Below are 17,055 nucleotides of genomic sequence, written 5' to 3'. Positions count from 1 at the left end.
GGGAAGTCCCTGAATGAATTCTTTATCTATTTTGGATATTAGCTCCTTATCAGATATATGATTTGCAAATATTTTCTCTCATTATGTAGGTTGCCTTTTCACTCTGTTGATGGTTTCCTTTGCTGTACAGAGCTTTTTATAATAGTTTGATGTAGTCCCACTTGCTTATTTTTGCTTTTGTTGCATTTGCTTTGGGTGTTAGATTTAAAAAATCCTCACCCAGACCGACGTCAAGGAGCTTACTGCCTATGTTTTATTCTGGGAGTTTCATGGTTTCATATCCAACATTCAAGTCTTTAATTCCCTTGAGTTAATTTTTGTATGTGGTGTGAGGTAGTTGTGGGGTTTTATTCTTTTGCATACAGCTGCCCAGTTTTCACGGAGAAGGCGATGGCACCCCACTCCAGTACTCTTGCCTGGAAAATCCCATGGGCGGAGGAGCCTGGTGGGCTGCAGTCCATGGCGTCGAGAAGAGTTGGACATGACTGAGCGACTTCACTTTCACTTTTCACTTTCATGCATTGGAGAAGGAAATGGCAACCTACTCTAGTGTTCTTGCCTGGAGAATCCCAGGGATGGGGGAGCCTGTTGGGTTGCCGTCTAATGGGGTCACACTGAGTTGGACACGACTGAAGCAACTTAGCAGCAACAGCAGCAGCCCAGTTTTCACAGCACCATTCATTGAAGAGCTGTTGTTGTTCAGTCGCTCAGTCATGTCTGACTTTTTGCGACCCTATGGACTGAAGCACACCAGGCTTCCCTGTCTATCACCAACTCCTGGAACTTGCTCAAACTCATGTACATTGAGTAGGTGATGCCATCCAACCATCTTGTCCTCTGTTGTTCCCTTATCCTCCTGCCCTCAATCTTTCCCAGCATCAGGGAGTCAGTTCTTTGCATCAGGTGGCCAAAGTATTGGAGCTTCAGCTTCAGCATCAGTCCTTCCAATGAATATTCAGGACTGATTTCCTTTAGGATTGACTGGTTGGATCTCCTTGCAGTCCAAGGGACTTTCAAGAGTCTTCTCCAACACCACAGTTCAAAAGCATCAATTCTTCAGTGCTCAGCCTTCTTTATGGTCCAACTCTTACATCCTTACATGACTACTGGAAAAACCATAGCTTTGACTAGACGGACCTTTGTTGGCAAAGAAATGTCTCTGCTTTTTAATATGCTGTTTAGGTTTGTTATAGCTTTTCTTGCAAGGAGCAAGCATCTTTTAATTTCATGGCTGCAGTCACCATCTGTAGTGATTTTGAAGCCCAAGAAAGTAAAGTTTGTCACTGTTTCCATTGTTTCCCCATCTGTTTGCCATGAAGGGAGGGGACCAGATGCCATGATCTTCATTTTTTGAATGTTCAATTTTAAGCCAGCTTTCCACTCTTCTCTTTCACCTACATCAACAGGCTCTTAGTTCCTTTTCGCTTTCTGCTATAAGAGTGGTATCATACGGGTGTCATTGAAGAAACTGACTGTCTTTTCCTCATTGTATATTCTTGGTTCCTTGATTGTAAAGTAATTGACCACATATATGTGTGGGTTTATTTCCCGGCTCTCTAGTGTGTTCCACTGATCTGTGTGTCTGTTTTTATGCCAGTATCTTGGGGGATTTTTAGTCAATGTAATGGGCCCATGGCCAGTTCTGGCTTCTGCTTTCACAGTCTGTGACCCTATGTCAGTTTTCCCTGACTTGGGGATTGGGACCAGAGTTGTCTTCAGTCATCCCAGGCCTAGCTTCTGGAGGTCCCCAGGAACTGAGGGGACAAATTGCTGGGGCTGCCCATGACAGGCAAGTAGAGGTCAGAGGACAGGACGCTGATGCCTCTGTCCTTCCCAGTTGCCCTGAGCACTGACCTGGAGCAATTAGTGCAGAACTCTCTCAGCCCCCTCCACCCAACAAACAGGGCTGGACCTGGGGCTGAGGCCTGTGAAAAGACAAATAAAATCTTGTTTGAACATGCAATGAGGACCTTAGCAGGCCTACACAGGCCTAAACAGAACCCGGGTCTTCTGAGGTCCATCCAGTCCCTGAGTACTTTCCACTCAGCCTCAAGGACTGCCAACTTGAAATTACATTAAAAATATTCTTTGCCCTTAAAATTTTGCTTTAAATAACTTGCAGGCAATATAAAACTATTTGAGAAATCTGTGAGATGGCATAAGTTAGTAAAAAAAAAAAAGTATAACTGCACTTGGAAAAGACGGGAAAATTAAAATTCAATTCTAAGATGCAATGTTACATCCAAAGTTATTTCTGTTTTGATTAAGGTAATCTGGCCTTAGTCTGTTGCTTTATTCAGTCCCCTTGATTAGAGGCGACCAGTTGGCCAGCCCCTTCCCACATTGCAGTGCCTTCCCCTGTGTTACTCCCCCATCCTTCTCCCATCTGCCCCAAACCTTCCCATCCCTAGAAACTATGGTTTGATTACAAATGAAACGTCAATGGGCACATTGTTAGTTTACATTATGTTTTAGGAGGTAGAATAGTGTCATAGTTAAAGGCATGGGCTCTGAAGTCAAATTTGGGCTGAAACTGCAGCCCTGTTACTAACTAGCTGTGTGACCTTTTGAAAGTCTTAACTTCTCTGTGCCTCAGTTCCTTACCCATAAAATATGGATACTAAAACTTGCCAATTAGAACGATTAAACAGGAGAATGCACAGGAAGCTTGTGACATGGTATCTAGTAGCTATTTACTTATTTATTCATATTTATGCCCTACTTTGTTCTATAATCACTACTACCTTTATTCTGTCATCCTTCCCATTATTGTTATGGTTAAAAAATCTCCAGCATTTATAATCAAACTCAGAAAACCTGGGAGAACTTCTCCCCCAGTGACTTAGCCTCTTGGTCAGCAGGATTTAAGAAGGTGGCCAGAGCAGAGGATTGTGGGAGAGAAACAATCTCTACAACTAATAGAAAGGGTCGTTGGTGGCCCCTTGAAACAAAAGCAGATGGCACATTCAGCCATCTTAAGCCAGAGTCTAGACAACATGACCCTTGGAGAGGAAGCTAGGCGATGGTGGAGTCCCCCGAGGGGACCATTCTGACCCAAAGATGCAGAATGAAAGCTCTCCCTGCGGCTTTGTTTCTACTTCTGTCTCCACATACTCTGTCTCTTCTGTGTCCCCACCATGTTCCCTCAGAGACCCCGTGCCAGCAGTTTGAAGAACCTGACTGATGGGGAGGGTGTGGTGCGGGGTGGGGAGGCCCTCAGAAACTATTTCAGGCTGAAACCCCAAGTACTTTGTGTGTTCCCTTCCCCGGGAGACATGTGCCCTCTAACTAGCTGACCCTTCCACCTCCTTCTCATAAGGACCTTTGTAATTATGTCGGGCCTACCTAGAAATCCAGGCTAATCTCCCACCTCAGAATCCGTAATCACATCTGCAAAGTCTCTTGCACCATGTAAGGTGGTTAACTCCAAGGATTAGAACATGGACACCTTTGGGGGACCATTATTCAGTCCCACACAGGGGGCAGTGATTAACCCCAAATAATAAGTGACTACTGGTGGAATTTCAGGCAGTCACATAAGGGGGTTTTGTTATGGTTTGCATTACACTTTACACAAAGAGCATTTCTATTTTGGAACAGAATGACAGTGAGGCAGGCCCTACCCAGGGGTCAGGGTCTCAGGTGAGGCCAGGCCCTCAGCAGGCTCAGGCCCACACAGCTGGCTCTGCTGCCCTCTCGCCTCTAACAGGAGCGTCTGGGGCTCTAGCTTCAACTTGAGTCCGCCTTCTACAGCTGACAGTATTCTCCTGGTACCCAGAGCAGTGCCAGCTGAGAGGCTGCCAGAGGCTCCTCTTGGCCCTGACCCTTCCCCTCAGGGGCAGTGGAGGAGGACACGCCCTCTGGGCACAGGTGGCCTCTGGGGATCCCTGGAGGACTCAGGAGTGTCCTCTTCCCTGGGCCCTCCTCCCCTCTGGGCCCCTTCCTTCCCGCTTCCTCCCTGCCTCTGCCCCCATCTGACCCCTCACTGCCCTGTTCTCCTGTCTTATCTAGTGGTTAGACAGGTGATTGTCAGCCCCTGCAGAGAAATACTCTTTGCCTTTTATAAGAGGATTTAGAGCCAGAGCAATGCTTCCCTCGTGAATAGTGGCTCATAAATGATAAGCTTTAGGCCAAGTAAGAGCCGGCTGAGGGATGGGGTGGCTCTCCCAGTTTTCACCTTATTTGACCATCCATTCTGTCTCTTTTAAGACTCACTTAGAGGAGGATTTGGGTCTTCTGAGGGTGCTGGAAAGAGTCTTTCCTAATAAGAACTGGGGGAGGCTTCCAGAGCCCCTTCCTCAGGACAGGGTCGCCTGGCACACACCTCCCCCACCTTCCCACACCAAGGGTGAGGGCTTTGTTCTCAGACATGTTGAGTTCAGACGAACACTTAGACAATCGGGAATCTCCTAGAAAGGCCTCCCTACCTCCCCCACCCTCAACCCTCTCTCTTCCTCTCTACTTGTTTATTTTTAGTTGCACTGGGTCTTAGTTGTGGCATATGGAATCTAGTTCCCTAATGAGGGATCAAACCCAGGCCCTCTGCATTGAGAACACAGAGTCTTAACCACCAGGGAGTCTCTCTCTCTTATAGTTGCCCCACCTCACTGTCCTGGAGTTGGGGTGGGGGGCGGGGTGGGGGGTGGCGTTGGGAAATGAAGCCCCATCCTAGGCATTCTCTGGAACAGTTGTGGAGCATGCGTGCCTTCCTGCTTGGGACAAGGTAACCCTGAGTGAGGTAAGAACTGATGGCTCAGCTTGACTCAAAGGCAGGGGCCACCCAAACACTGAGTTCTTTCGTAAGCACCCACTTAGCTGTGTGCTGGTCTTCCTAGAGGGCCCTACCTGTATTCCAGGGGCCACAGCCTAGTTGATGAGCCCAAACTACCGTTAAACAACCATTCACTTAACAGTTCTACCCGACAAAGCTTTACTTCATGCCAGCTAGGAGCCAGGACCTGCTGGCTCACGAGTGTGGGGAGTTGGGAAGGAAAATGAGCCATGGCCCATCCTGGGGTGGGAGGGTTCTGGGTGCCAGGCTGGTGGTGTGGGTCAGTGTGGCAGCTGGCTGTGAGTGGTCAATGTCTGTGCTGCTGCTGGTGGCAGGGCAGGAGGAAGGACAGGCAGGCTTTGGCCCAAGCAGGGCCTCTGGAGATGGTACGTGTCCAGCTCTTCCTGCCCAGCTGGGTCCTCGCCAGCACCCCTGCTGGCCCCACGCCCGGCCCAGCGATGGGGCACCCACCCCCACCCCCACCTCCCTGCCTCCTGGCGGGTCGCTCTGCCTCCTGCCCATTCTCCTCCTGAACCTGCCCTTATAAGGCCACCCACTCAGGAGACGTGTGTTCTGTGTCCTCTGGGAAGTTGCCCACACAACGTCATCTGCTGTTTTATTGCTAGAGACTGTTAACCTATGATTTTATTTATTTATTTATTTTTTGTCTTTAAGAAAATGTTTCCAGGCTGAATGGAGACATTAACTGGGTGAGGGTGGAAGGAGGGAAGCCAGGAGACCCAGGACAGGCCAGCCCCAGGGCAAGGCTTAATCACAGACTCTGAGAGCCTCAGCAGCCAGGCAATTTCACGAATCTCAGCTGGCCCTCTCAGCTGGTACAGGGAGGACATGGGGGTGGTGGGGAGGGCGTCAGAGGCTGCCGAGGCTGGTGCAGCGAGGGCAGCCTCCGGGCAGAGGTGAGCCCCACCTGCAGGAGCTCCCGCCAGGCTGAGGGAGGAGCCTCAGGCTGGCAAGAGGCATCTTCCAGGAGGGGGCACAACTGAACTGGGTCTTGCAGGGTAGGTAGGAGTTCTTCATGTGGGGAAGGAGAGGAAGGGTGTTCCAGGCTGCTCTCACCCAAGCAGGAGACAACCTGGGGTGGGAAGGGAGAGGCGAGGGCCCCAGTGTGCCTGGAAGGTCGTGGCTGGGCCCTGAGGGGTTCCCACTTAACGCTGCAGCTAGGGAGCTGCGGAGTCGACACAGTGGTGCCAGCGAGTGGGGATAGAAGGGAGACTGGAGTGATCACTGCTGCTTTCAGGCCACCCAGCTGGCAGCCCTTCCCCCTTCTCCTTCTTCTTTTTTAAATAACGTACCTTTTAAAAATATTTATCTATTTGGCTGCAGCAGGTCTTCGTTGTAGCACAGAGGATCCTCGATCTTCATTGCAGCATTCAGGATCTTTAGTTGCAGCACGTGGGATCTAGTTCCCTGGCCAGGGATCGAACCTGGGCACCCCCACAATGGGAACGTAGAGTCTTAGCCACTGAAACAGCAGAGAGGTCCTCCCCTACCCAACCCCACTGCTGCTGCCGCCTTATTCTTAACTGACACCCAGTGATCTTGGAGGAATTACCTCCCCCAGCTGTGGGTCATCTTGTTGTCAAAGTGCCCTGTCCTTCCCTGACCAGGCAGATGGGCACATGTCACCCGCACTGGGCCTGGCGGACTCTGGCTGTGTCACCTTGGAACCTTGGGCGCCCTCATTCTGTCCTTTCTCAGCCAGTGCTCTGACCTTCCCTGGGAGCCTGGAGCTACTCAATGTCCTTCCACTAGAAGCCTGCTGTCCTTAATTTAGCTAAAGGTGGGTTCTCTGTCAGAACCCAAGGCATCCTGCTGATGCAATGAGAGAACGTGAGTAAAGGCAGCCCCAAATGGGGCGGAGAAAGGCCTAGGAGTGTAAAGCAGGCTGAGGGAAACATGGGCCAAGGTGTGGGCTGTCTCCATCAGGCATGCCCTGCGGTCTTGTAACTGTGGACAGGTGCCCCCATCATGCCTTGTGAAGCCCTGGAGGGGGGCGGGCATGGACCGAACCTGCTTTGTCTCTCTGCCCCCATGCCTGACACAGCTTGTGATTAGAGGAGGTGCTCCAAGTATTTGCTGAATGAAGAAGGAGGAAGGAAGGGAAGGAGGGAAATGATGAAAATTAGCCCTCTAGGGAGGGTCTATGCAGCTGGCTTCAAGGAAGTGTCACCGATTTGCCAGATGAACACCTCACCAGAAGGTGTTAGGGAAGCTCTGGGTACTTGGGATGACACTCTTAGCACAGTGGTCTCGGGGGACAAAGGCAGCCAGCCCCCATTCCCTCGTGCCCAGCCCCTCAGAGCCTGGAGGGACCATGTGGCTGGCACCAGAGTGAGTAAGCCATCCCGGTGGCTGCTAGGAGGGTCCCATGGAAGGGACAGAGGCTCAAGCTGGCTCACGACCCCTGTGATGGGCTCCCATGGGGACTGCATGGCCCCTTTTGGATGGCAGCAGGGCTGGATAGAAACAAGAGAGGGTCAGTGTCCCTGAGCAGGCCAGAAGAAGTGACCACACTGTGGTGGATCACGCTGAGCTCTGAGGAGAGGGGTGGGCGCTGCTGGTCAAGGAGGTGACCAGCCCTGACTCTGTGATGAGGAGCTTTCTTCTGTCTATCCCAGTGCCAGGTGATGTGGGGGCAGGTGGCCAAGGAGATGGCTGAGCAATACTTGTCTCAGGGTTCAAGGTAGGTCACTGCTGCTGAAGCTAAATGTTTTGAGCTCCCCAGGGGAGCAGAGCTTTCAGTACAGGGGCTGAGGCCCTAGGATCATAGGGATGACATCACCTCAGCATCTGGTGAGAGAACTCATATGCCTGCCTTACCACCCCACCAGCTCTACGACCCTAAGATGCTGTAGGGTCCAGGGGTTACACTCTGGAGATAATGGCCAGCTGGGAGGACTGGTGGGAGAGGCTTTCAGGGTTCCCAGCCACACCATGTAGTCATTGCCTTCTCCATCAGAAGCCAGTCTGACTGCTACTGACCAGATAACCCCCTGCCCTCGCCTGAGGGTGGAAAGTTTTCTGGGGTTTACTGACACTTGCTGTGGGCCTGGTACTGACTTTGGCTCCTTCTGTGTACTATTTTGCTCACGTCCCAACAGTCTTTATTGACTCATACCACCTGAGGCTCAGAGAGGCTAAGAGCTGCCCAGGGTCCCCTGGTCAGAAAGTGTTAAAATTGAGTTAGAATTCAGAAAGTCTGAGTTAGAAGCTGGAGCACCAGGCTCCCCTCATCATGGGCCTGCACACTCCTCCCCTCACCTGACCATACAGCAAACATGTGCTCCAGACTGGGGCTATGTCTTCAGTGACGGATGCAAAGTGGGGCTCAGAGAGGTGGTCATTGGGCCCAAACGTCACACAGCACATGGGTGGCAGGGCCGGGCCTGGAATGAAGGTCTCCGGCGCTCCTCTGGACCCCTTGGTTAAACCTGGTAAAAGTCAGATCTGACCAGGACAGTGGAGAGCTAGGCCCTACCTAGAGGCCAGGGTTGCAGACTTGCCTGGTCCCTCACTTGGGAAGGGGTGGCAAAAGCTGTGCTCCCTGGAGCTCATGCTCTTGGTTCTGTTTTCATTCCCAGCCACTCCACTGAGAGCTTCTAAAGGTCACTTTTTTCCCCTCAAATTCAAGTGGTTTGGGAAGCAAGTCCCTAGCTTCCGGTCACTGAGGCACCACCCATTCTGGTAAGATGTTTCTCTGGTTCCCATCACTGTAATCAGACCAAGATAGTGAGATGGGCACTTTCCAGTCCAGGTGTATCTTGGAGATATTGCAGGTTCTGTTCCAGGGCACTACAATAAAGCAAATATCACACTAAAGCGAGTTACATGAATTTTTTGGTTCCCAGTGTAAAAGTTATGTTTACGTTTATTCTATACTCTATAAAGGGCTTCCTGGGTGGCACTAACGGTAAAAAATCCCCTGCAACACAGGAGCCGCAGGTTCAATCCTTAGGTCAGGAAGATCCCCTGGAGGAAGGCATGGCAACCCACTCCAGTATTTTTTTTTTAAATTAGTTAATTTATTTTATTTATTTCTAAATTGAAGGATAATTGCTTTACAGAATTTTGTTTTCTGTCAAACCTCAACATGTATCAGCCATATGTTCCTTCCCTCTTGAACCTCCCTCCCATCTCCCTCCCCATCCCACCCCTCCAGGTTGATACAGAGCCCCTGTTTGAGTTCCTTGAGACACACAGCAAATTCCCATTGGCTATCTATTTTACATATGGTAGTGTAAGCTTCCATGTTACTCTCTCCACACATATCACCCTCCCTTCCCCTCTCCCTGTGTGCCTAAGTCCGTTCTCCATGTCTGTTTCTCCATTGCTGCCCTGCAAATAACTTCTTCAGTACCATATTTCTAGATTCCATATATATGCTTTAGTATATGATATTTATCGTTCTCTTTCTGACTTACTTCACTCTGTATAATAGGCTCTAGGTTCATCCACCTCATTAGAACTGACTCAAAGACATTCCATTTTATGGCTGAGTTAAATTCCATTGTGCACAGGTACCACAACTTCTCTATCCATTCATCTGTCAATGGACATCTAGGTTGCTTCCGTGTTCTAGCTATTGTAAATAGTGCTGCAATGAACATTGGGATACATGTGTCTTTTTCAATTTTGGTTTTCTCAGGGTATATGCCTAGGAGTGGGATTGCTGGGTCATATGGTGGTTTTATTCCTAGCTTTTTTTAAAGGAATCTCCATACCATCTTCCATAGTGGCTGTATCAATTTACATTCCCACCAACAGTGCAAGAGTATTCCCTTTTCTCCACACCCTCTCTAGCATTTATTATTTGTAGACTCTTTGATGATGGTCATTCTGATGGTGTGAGGTTTTGATTTGCATTTCTCTAACAATGAGCAATGTTGAGCATCTTTTCCTGTGTTTGTTAGCCATCTGTATGTCTTCTTTGGAGAAATGTCTGTTTAGATATTTTTCCCACTTTTTGATTGGGTGGTTTGTTTTTCTGGCATTGAGTTGTATGAGCTGCTTGTATGTTTTGGAAATTAATCCTTTGTCAGTTGTTTCATTTGCTATTATTTTCTCCCATTCTGAGGGTTGTCTTTTCATCTTGTTTATGGTTTTCTTTCCTGTGCAAAAGCTTTTAAGTTTAATTAGGTCCCGCTTGTTTACTTTTGTTTTTATTTCCATTACTCTAGGAGGTGGGTCATAGAGGATCTTGTTTTGATTTATGTCATTGAGCATTCTATGTTCTCCTCTTAGAACTTTTATAGTTTCTGGACTTACATTTAGGTCTTTAATCCATTTTGAGTTTATCTTTGTGTATAGTGTTAGGAAGTGTTCTAATTTCATTCTTTTACATGTAGCTGTCCAGTTTTCCCAACACCACGTATTGAAGAAGCTGTCTTTTCCCCATTGTATATTCTTGCCTCCTTTGTCAAAAATAAGATATGAATAGGTGTGTGGGTTTATCTGTGGACATTCTATCTTGTTCCATTGGTCTATATTTCTGTTTTTGTGCAGTACCATACTGTCTTGATGACTGTAGCTTTGTAGTATAATCTGAAGTCAGGAAGGTTGATTCCTTCAGCTCCATTCTTCTTTCTCAAGACTCCTTTAGCTATTTAGGGTCTTTTGTTTTTCCATATGAATTGTGAAATTTTTTGTTCTAGTTCTATGAAAAATGCCATTGGTAATTTGATAGGGATCACATTGAATCTGTAGATTGCATTTGGAAGTATAGTCATTTTCACAATATTGATTCTTCCTACCCAGGAACATGTAATATCTCTCCATCTGTTTATGTCATCTTTGAGTTCTTTCATCAGTGTCTTATAATTTTCTGTATATTTCTTTTGTCTCCTTAGGTAGGCTTATTCCTATATATTTTATTCTTTTTTTTGCAGTGGTGAATGGGATTTATTCCTTAATTATCTTTCCTTATTTTTCATTGTTAGTATATAGGAATGCAAGTGATTTCTGTGTATTGATTTTGTATCATGTAATTTTGCTAAATTCACCGATTAGCTCTAGTAATTTTCTGATGGTATCTTTAGGGTTTTCTATACATATTATCCGGAGAAGGCAATGGCACCCCACTCTGGTACTCTTGCCTGGAAAATCCCATAGATGGAGGAGCCCGGTAGGCTGTAGTCCATGGGGTCGCTAAGAGTTGGACACGACTGAGTGACTTCCCTTTCACTTTTCACTTTCATGCATTGGAGAAGGAAATGGCACCCCACTCCAGTGTTCTTGCCTGGAAAATCCCAGGGACAGGGGAGCCTGGTGGGCTTCTGTCTATGGGGTCGCACAGAGTCGGACACGACTGAAGCAACTTAGCAGCAGTAGCAACAGCATACATATTATCATGTCATCTGCAAACAGTGAGAGCTTTTCTTCTTCTTTTCTGATCTGGATTCCTTTTATTTCTTTTTCTTCTCTGATTGCTGTAGCTAGGACTTCCAAAACTATGTTGAATAATAGTGATGAGCCCACTCCAGTATTCTTGTCTGGAAAATCCCATAGACAGAGGAGGCTGGTGGGCTACTATTGATAGGGTCACAGAGTTGGACATGATTGAGCGACTAAGCAAGCACACATACACTATAAAGTGTGCATTAGTGTAATATCTTAAAAACAGTATCAGTTCAGTTCAGTCTCTCAATCATGTCTGACCCTTTGCAACCCCATGGACTGTAGCACACCAGGCCTCCCTGTCCATCACCAACTCCCAGAGCTTACTCAAACTCATATCTGTTGAGTCAGTGATGCCATCCAACCATCTCATCCTCTGTCGTCCCCTTCTCCTCCCACCTTCAATCTTTCCCAATATCAGGGTCTTTTCTAGTGAGTCAGTTCTTTGCATCAGGTGGCCAAAGTATTGGAGTTTCAGCTTCAGCATCAGTTCCTTCCAATGAATATTCAGGACTGATCTCCTTTAGAATGGACTGGTTGGATCTCCTTGCAGTCCAAGGGACTCTCAAGAATCTTTTCCAACACCACAGTTCAAAAGCATCAGTTCTTCAGTGCTCAGCTTTCTTTATAGTCCAACTCTCACATTCATACATGACTATTGGAAGAACCATAGCTTTGACTAGATGGACCTTTGTTGGCAAAGTAATGTCTCTCCTTTTTAATATGCTGTCTAGGTGATCATAGCTTTCCTTCCAAGGAGCAAGTGTCTTTTAATTTCATGGCTACACTGACCATCTACAGTGATTTTGGAGCCCAGAAAAATAAAGTCTCTCACTATTTCCATTGTTTCTCATCTATTTGCCATGAAGTAATGGTAGACCAGATGCCATGATCTTCGTTTTTTGAATGTTGAGTTTTAAGACAGCTTTTTCACTCTTCTCTTTCACTTTCATCAAGAGGCTCTTTAGTTCTTCTTCACTTTCTGCCATAAGGGTGGTGTCATTTGCATATCTGAGGTTATTAATATTTCTCTCGGCAATCTTGATTCCAGCTGTGCTTTATCCAGCCCAGCATTTTGCATGATGTACTCTGCATATAAGTTAAATAAGCAGGGTGACAATATACAGCCTTGATGTACTCCTTTTCCTATTTGGAACCAGTCTGTTGTTCCCTGTCCAGTTCTAACTGTTGCTTCTTGACCTGCATATAGATTTCTCAGGAGGCAGGTCAGGTGGTTTGGTATTCCCATCTCTTGAAGAATTTTCCACAGTTTGTTGTGACCCATACAGTCAAAGGCTTTGGTATATTCAATAAAGCAGGAATTTTAAATAAATAAATAAAGCAGAATAAAAGTAAAGGCAAAGGAGAAAAGGAAAGATATACCCATTTGAATGCAGAGTTCCAAAGAATAGCAAGGAGAAATAAGAAAGCCTTCCTCAGTGATCAATGCAAAGAAATAGAAGAAAACAATAGAATGGGAAAGACTAGAGATCTCTTCAAGAAAATTAGAGATACCAAGGGAACATTTCAGGCAAAGATGGGCACAATAAATGACAGAAATGGTATGGACCTAACAGAAGCAGAAGATATTAAGAAGAGGTGGCAAGACTATGCAGAAGATGTATACAAAACAGATCTTCACGACCCAGATAATCATGATGGTGTGATCACTCACCTAGAGCCAGACATTCTGAAATGTGAAGTCAAGTGGGCCTTAGGAAGCATCACTATGAGCAAAGCTAGTGGAGGTGATGGAATTCCACTTGAGCTTTTTCAAATCCTAAAAGATGATGCTGTGAAAGTGCTGCGCTCAATATGCCAGCAAATTTGGGAAGCTCAGCAGTGGCCACAGGACTGGAAAAGGTCAGTTTTCATCCCAATTCCAAAGAAAGGTAATGCCAAAGAATGTTCAAACTACTGCACAATTGCACTCATCTGACACGCTAGTAAAGAGTGCTCAAAATTCTCCAAGGCAGGCTTCAACAGTACATGAGACATAAACTTCCAGATGTTCAAGCTGAATTTAGAAAAGGCAGAGGAACCAGAGACCAAATTGCCAACATCTGTTGGATCACTGAAAAAAAAAATAAAGTATAGCGTCCTTAATTTTAAAAGATTTTGTTGCTGAAAAATGCTAACCATCTTCTAAGCCTTCGGCGAGTCATAATCTTTTTTTCTGGGGTGGTAGGGGCCTTGCCTCATGTTTATGGCTGCTGATTGATCAGGGTGGTGGTGGCTGAATGTTAGGGAGGCTGGGAAAATTTCTTAAAATAATGCAACAATGAAGTTTGCCACATTGGTTGACTTCCTTTTATGAATGATTTGCCTGCTGTATGCAGAGCTCTTTGACAGCATTTCACCCACAATAGAAGATCTTTCAAAACTGGAGTCAGTCTTCTCAAACCCTGCCATTGCTTTACCAACTAAGTTTATATAACAGTCTAAATATTTTCTTGTCATTTCAACAATTTATTAAGTTCACCGTCTTTTATGGGTGCAGCTCAAGGAGCCCCCAAATAATTACAACAGTAACATCTGATCACCATAACAAATAAAGTAACAATGAAAATGTTTGAAATACTCCAAGATTACCAAACAGACAAAGTGAGCAAGTGCTTGTTGGAAAAATTGTGCCAGGGCTTCCCTGGTGGTCCAGTGGTTGAGAATCTGCCTTGCAATGCAGGGGACACTGGCTCGATCCCTGGTCCAGGCCTGGTCCCACATGCCTCTAAGCCCACGTACCACAGCTCCTGAGCCATTGCTCTAGAGCCTACAAGCTGCAACTCCTGATTCTGAGTGCTGCGACTACTCATGCCTGTGCACCTAGAGCCTGTGCTCCGCAACAGAAGGAGCCACTGCAACTAGAAGCCGATGCACCGCAACTAGAGAGAGCCTGGGCGCAGCAACAAAGACCCATTGCAGCCAAAACAGAAGTCAATAAACTCAATTAAAAAAAATAAAAATGGCAGCAACACTTGCTCAGTGCAGGGTTGCCACAGACCTTCAATTTGTAAAAAAAAAAAAAAAAAAATGCAACATTGGCAAAGCACGATAAAGCAAAGCACAATAGCACGAGGTAAGCCTGTATCCTTTGCTGTTGCAAACCAAGGCGCTTGATGACCAACGCCCAGAGAGACGAGTGCCAGAGGGGACAGGGCATGTATCTTGGCAGGAAAGAGATGGCAAGTCAAATCAGGTCACTAGAGGAGACTTGAGTGAAGAGGCTGTTTACCAAGGACAGAGGTTACTGCTATGGGGCTGGTGCAGGGCTAGCGCCAGTGGGGCTCTCGCCATTCCCAGGCCTGCAGGGGGAGGGGAGAGGTGGCCACCACAGCCACGAGACTGACAGGGCTGCAAGGGACGGGCCAGCTGACAGGAGCTGTGACTCTGGTCAGTGGAGGAAAGAAGTAGGTGCAAGGCAGCTGGGCAGGGAGGGAGCCGGCAATGAAGTCCCCGGACTCCTGCTCCCCTCTGCCCCTCACCTTCTGCTGCTGTCCCCATTGGAGTCAGAGTCAAGGCAGCCAATAATACAACACAAAGGGCACCCTCCCAGGGCAAGAGACAGGAGAGGGGAGAGTGGCTCTGAAGGGCAGGTGGGGCAGCTGAGGGGCTTGCTCTTGGAATTGGAGAAGCATGGCATCCATTTTCCGTATTCATCACCCCAAACACCTGCTGTGGCTCCCTCTTCCTACAGAATGAGACCCACAATCTCAGCCTGGCGTTCAAGGCTCTTCGCACCCAGACTCCAACCTCCCTCCCTCCTGGGAGAGATACAGGTGCTTCACAGGATCTACTTGCGCAACAACTCTGGGTACAATGAGCCTCATTATCCTCGACATTTTATGGACAGATGGAGTTTGCACCGATGACACAGCTGGCAGCAGCGGAGCTGGAATGTGAAGCCAGGTCCACTGGTGCTGCAGCCGACGCGTACCCACGCTGCCACGCAGCCTCCTCACCGAGGGGCACATGCCTGGGCCACAGGACTGTGTTCATCCCACCCTGGCCTGCCTCACAGAAGGGGTCTCAGTGGAGAAGGGGAGGGAGGAGAAAGGAACACGGATGGTGAGCATAACCTGTGCTGGCTTCTAGGTCCTCATTCCACTCTCATAAGCACCCTTCAGGGAAGGAATTATCCTCCCTGTTTAGAGTTGAGACATCTTAATATCAGAAAGGTTAAGGAACTTTACCGTGGTCAGAAAGCGGAGCTGGGCCTTGACCTTGAAACCAGCTGCCTGCTCCGGGCAGAGCTGGCCCTCTGCAGAGCCTCAGCCTCTTGTCTCCACTCCAGGCCAATGCTCACTCCCTCTTTGAGCCCCTGAAGTTTCCTCTGCTAATCAGGACTATGGAGCTAGGACTATCCACAGAAGGCCCCAGTTAGAATGAAAATATGTTACTTGAGAGAAAAAGCATAGTGGGCCAGTGTCATAAGGCCACCCTTAGAGTTGTCAAAATCATGTGTGTGTGCGTGTAATGTGAAGGGCCCAGGTGCTCAGATACCACCAGTACAGACCAAGCCCTTCGTCTCTATCTGCTATAGAGCTATCTGCTATAATAAAGCAGAGTGCTAAAATAATGTGACACAAGAGGGTTATATTTCCTGGAAAAGTGAGGATGGAGGTCTGGAATCAGGGAGGGCAGACCGGATGGGTCATTTTGGAGACCTCCCTCATGGGTGTCCTGGCAGGCAACACAAGAGATGCAGCATGGTGTGACGGGAAGAAGATTCTAGAGATGTGGGTCAGAGTGGCCCACTGCATTGCTGTGTGTCTCCACACAAGCTATGTGCCCTGCCTTTGCCAACTTCCCTTTCATCTCTGTTCTAAGACCCTGCAACCTGACAGAAAGACCTCTTTACCTTTTGTTAATCGCTAAGATGCCAGAGAGAGAATCCCCATTCCAGCCGGGGCAGAATCTTGAAGTTTGCAGGGACATTGCTGGGAAGAGATCCAGGAGAACCCCTCCAAGGGGGTCCTGCATCCCACGCCCACAATGAGCCTGCTCAGACATAGCCTATCTGCCCGCAGCTGTGTCTCCCACCAGCACAGTTAACTTGCCACTGTTCCTGGGAAGTGACAGCAACTTGAAACAAAGCAATTAGGATGAAAAAGAGGTCCAGCTGCTTGGGGCCAAAGGAAAATAAACAGACCAGCCCTGTGTGTATTCCACCGCCAAGAGGAGCAATTTTTCACGGGATGATTAGCACTTTAATTCCCGTCACCTCCCCTCCACGAGCCTCTGGGCTGCTGCCGTTTTCAGATCCCACTCTTCCCACGGTGTACTGTGCACCCCACAGCACATCACCTCATCATGAAGGTCTCCCCTAGTCACCTGCCCACGCTACCCCCTGCCAGAAATGATACCCCTCTCCTCTGAAATCTGACAGCCTCTCTCTGTGGGGTTTCCTTTTGATTGATTGATCATGTGATGGATTCATTTATTCTTTTGATATCCATTGAGCACCATTCATTCATTCAATATCAATATTTATTAAGCCCTTACTGTGTTCTGTTCACTGTCCTGGTGATACAGCGGTGAACAAACAGACACGAATCTCTGTCCTCATGGAGCTCAGCTTCAGTAGATGAAGGATGAAATCGGGAGGAAATGGGACAGGGGATTAGGAACGGACTTGGCTTTCACTCAAGAGAGATGAGACACACCCAAGGGTCTAAGCAGAGAAGCAACAGTTTATGGCTGTTGCTCATCAGGACAGCATGCCTGGAGAATCCCAGAGACAGAGGAGCTTAGTGGGCTGCCGTCTATGGGGTCGCACAGAGTCGGACACGACTGAAGCGACTTAGCAGCAGCAGCAGCAGCAGCATCAGGACAGCTCTGCCCATGTGAGCACGCTGGAGTGGCCAGCAGGG

The sequence above is a fragment of the Bos taurus genome, chromosome 10 (genome assembly GCF_002263795.3).
Source record: "Bos taurus isolate L1 Dominette 01449 registration number 42190680 breed Hereford chromosome 10, ARS-UCD2.0, whole genome shotgun sequence".
Lineage (NCBI taxonomy): Eukaryota > Metazoa > Chordata > Mammalia > Artiodactyla > Bovidae > Bos > Bos taurus.
This window is presented reverse-complemented; position numbering follows the sequence as displayed.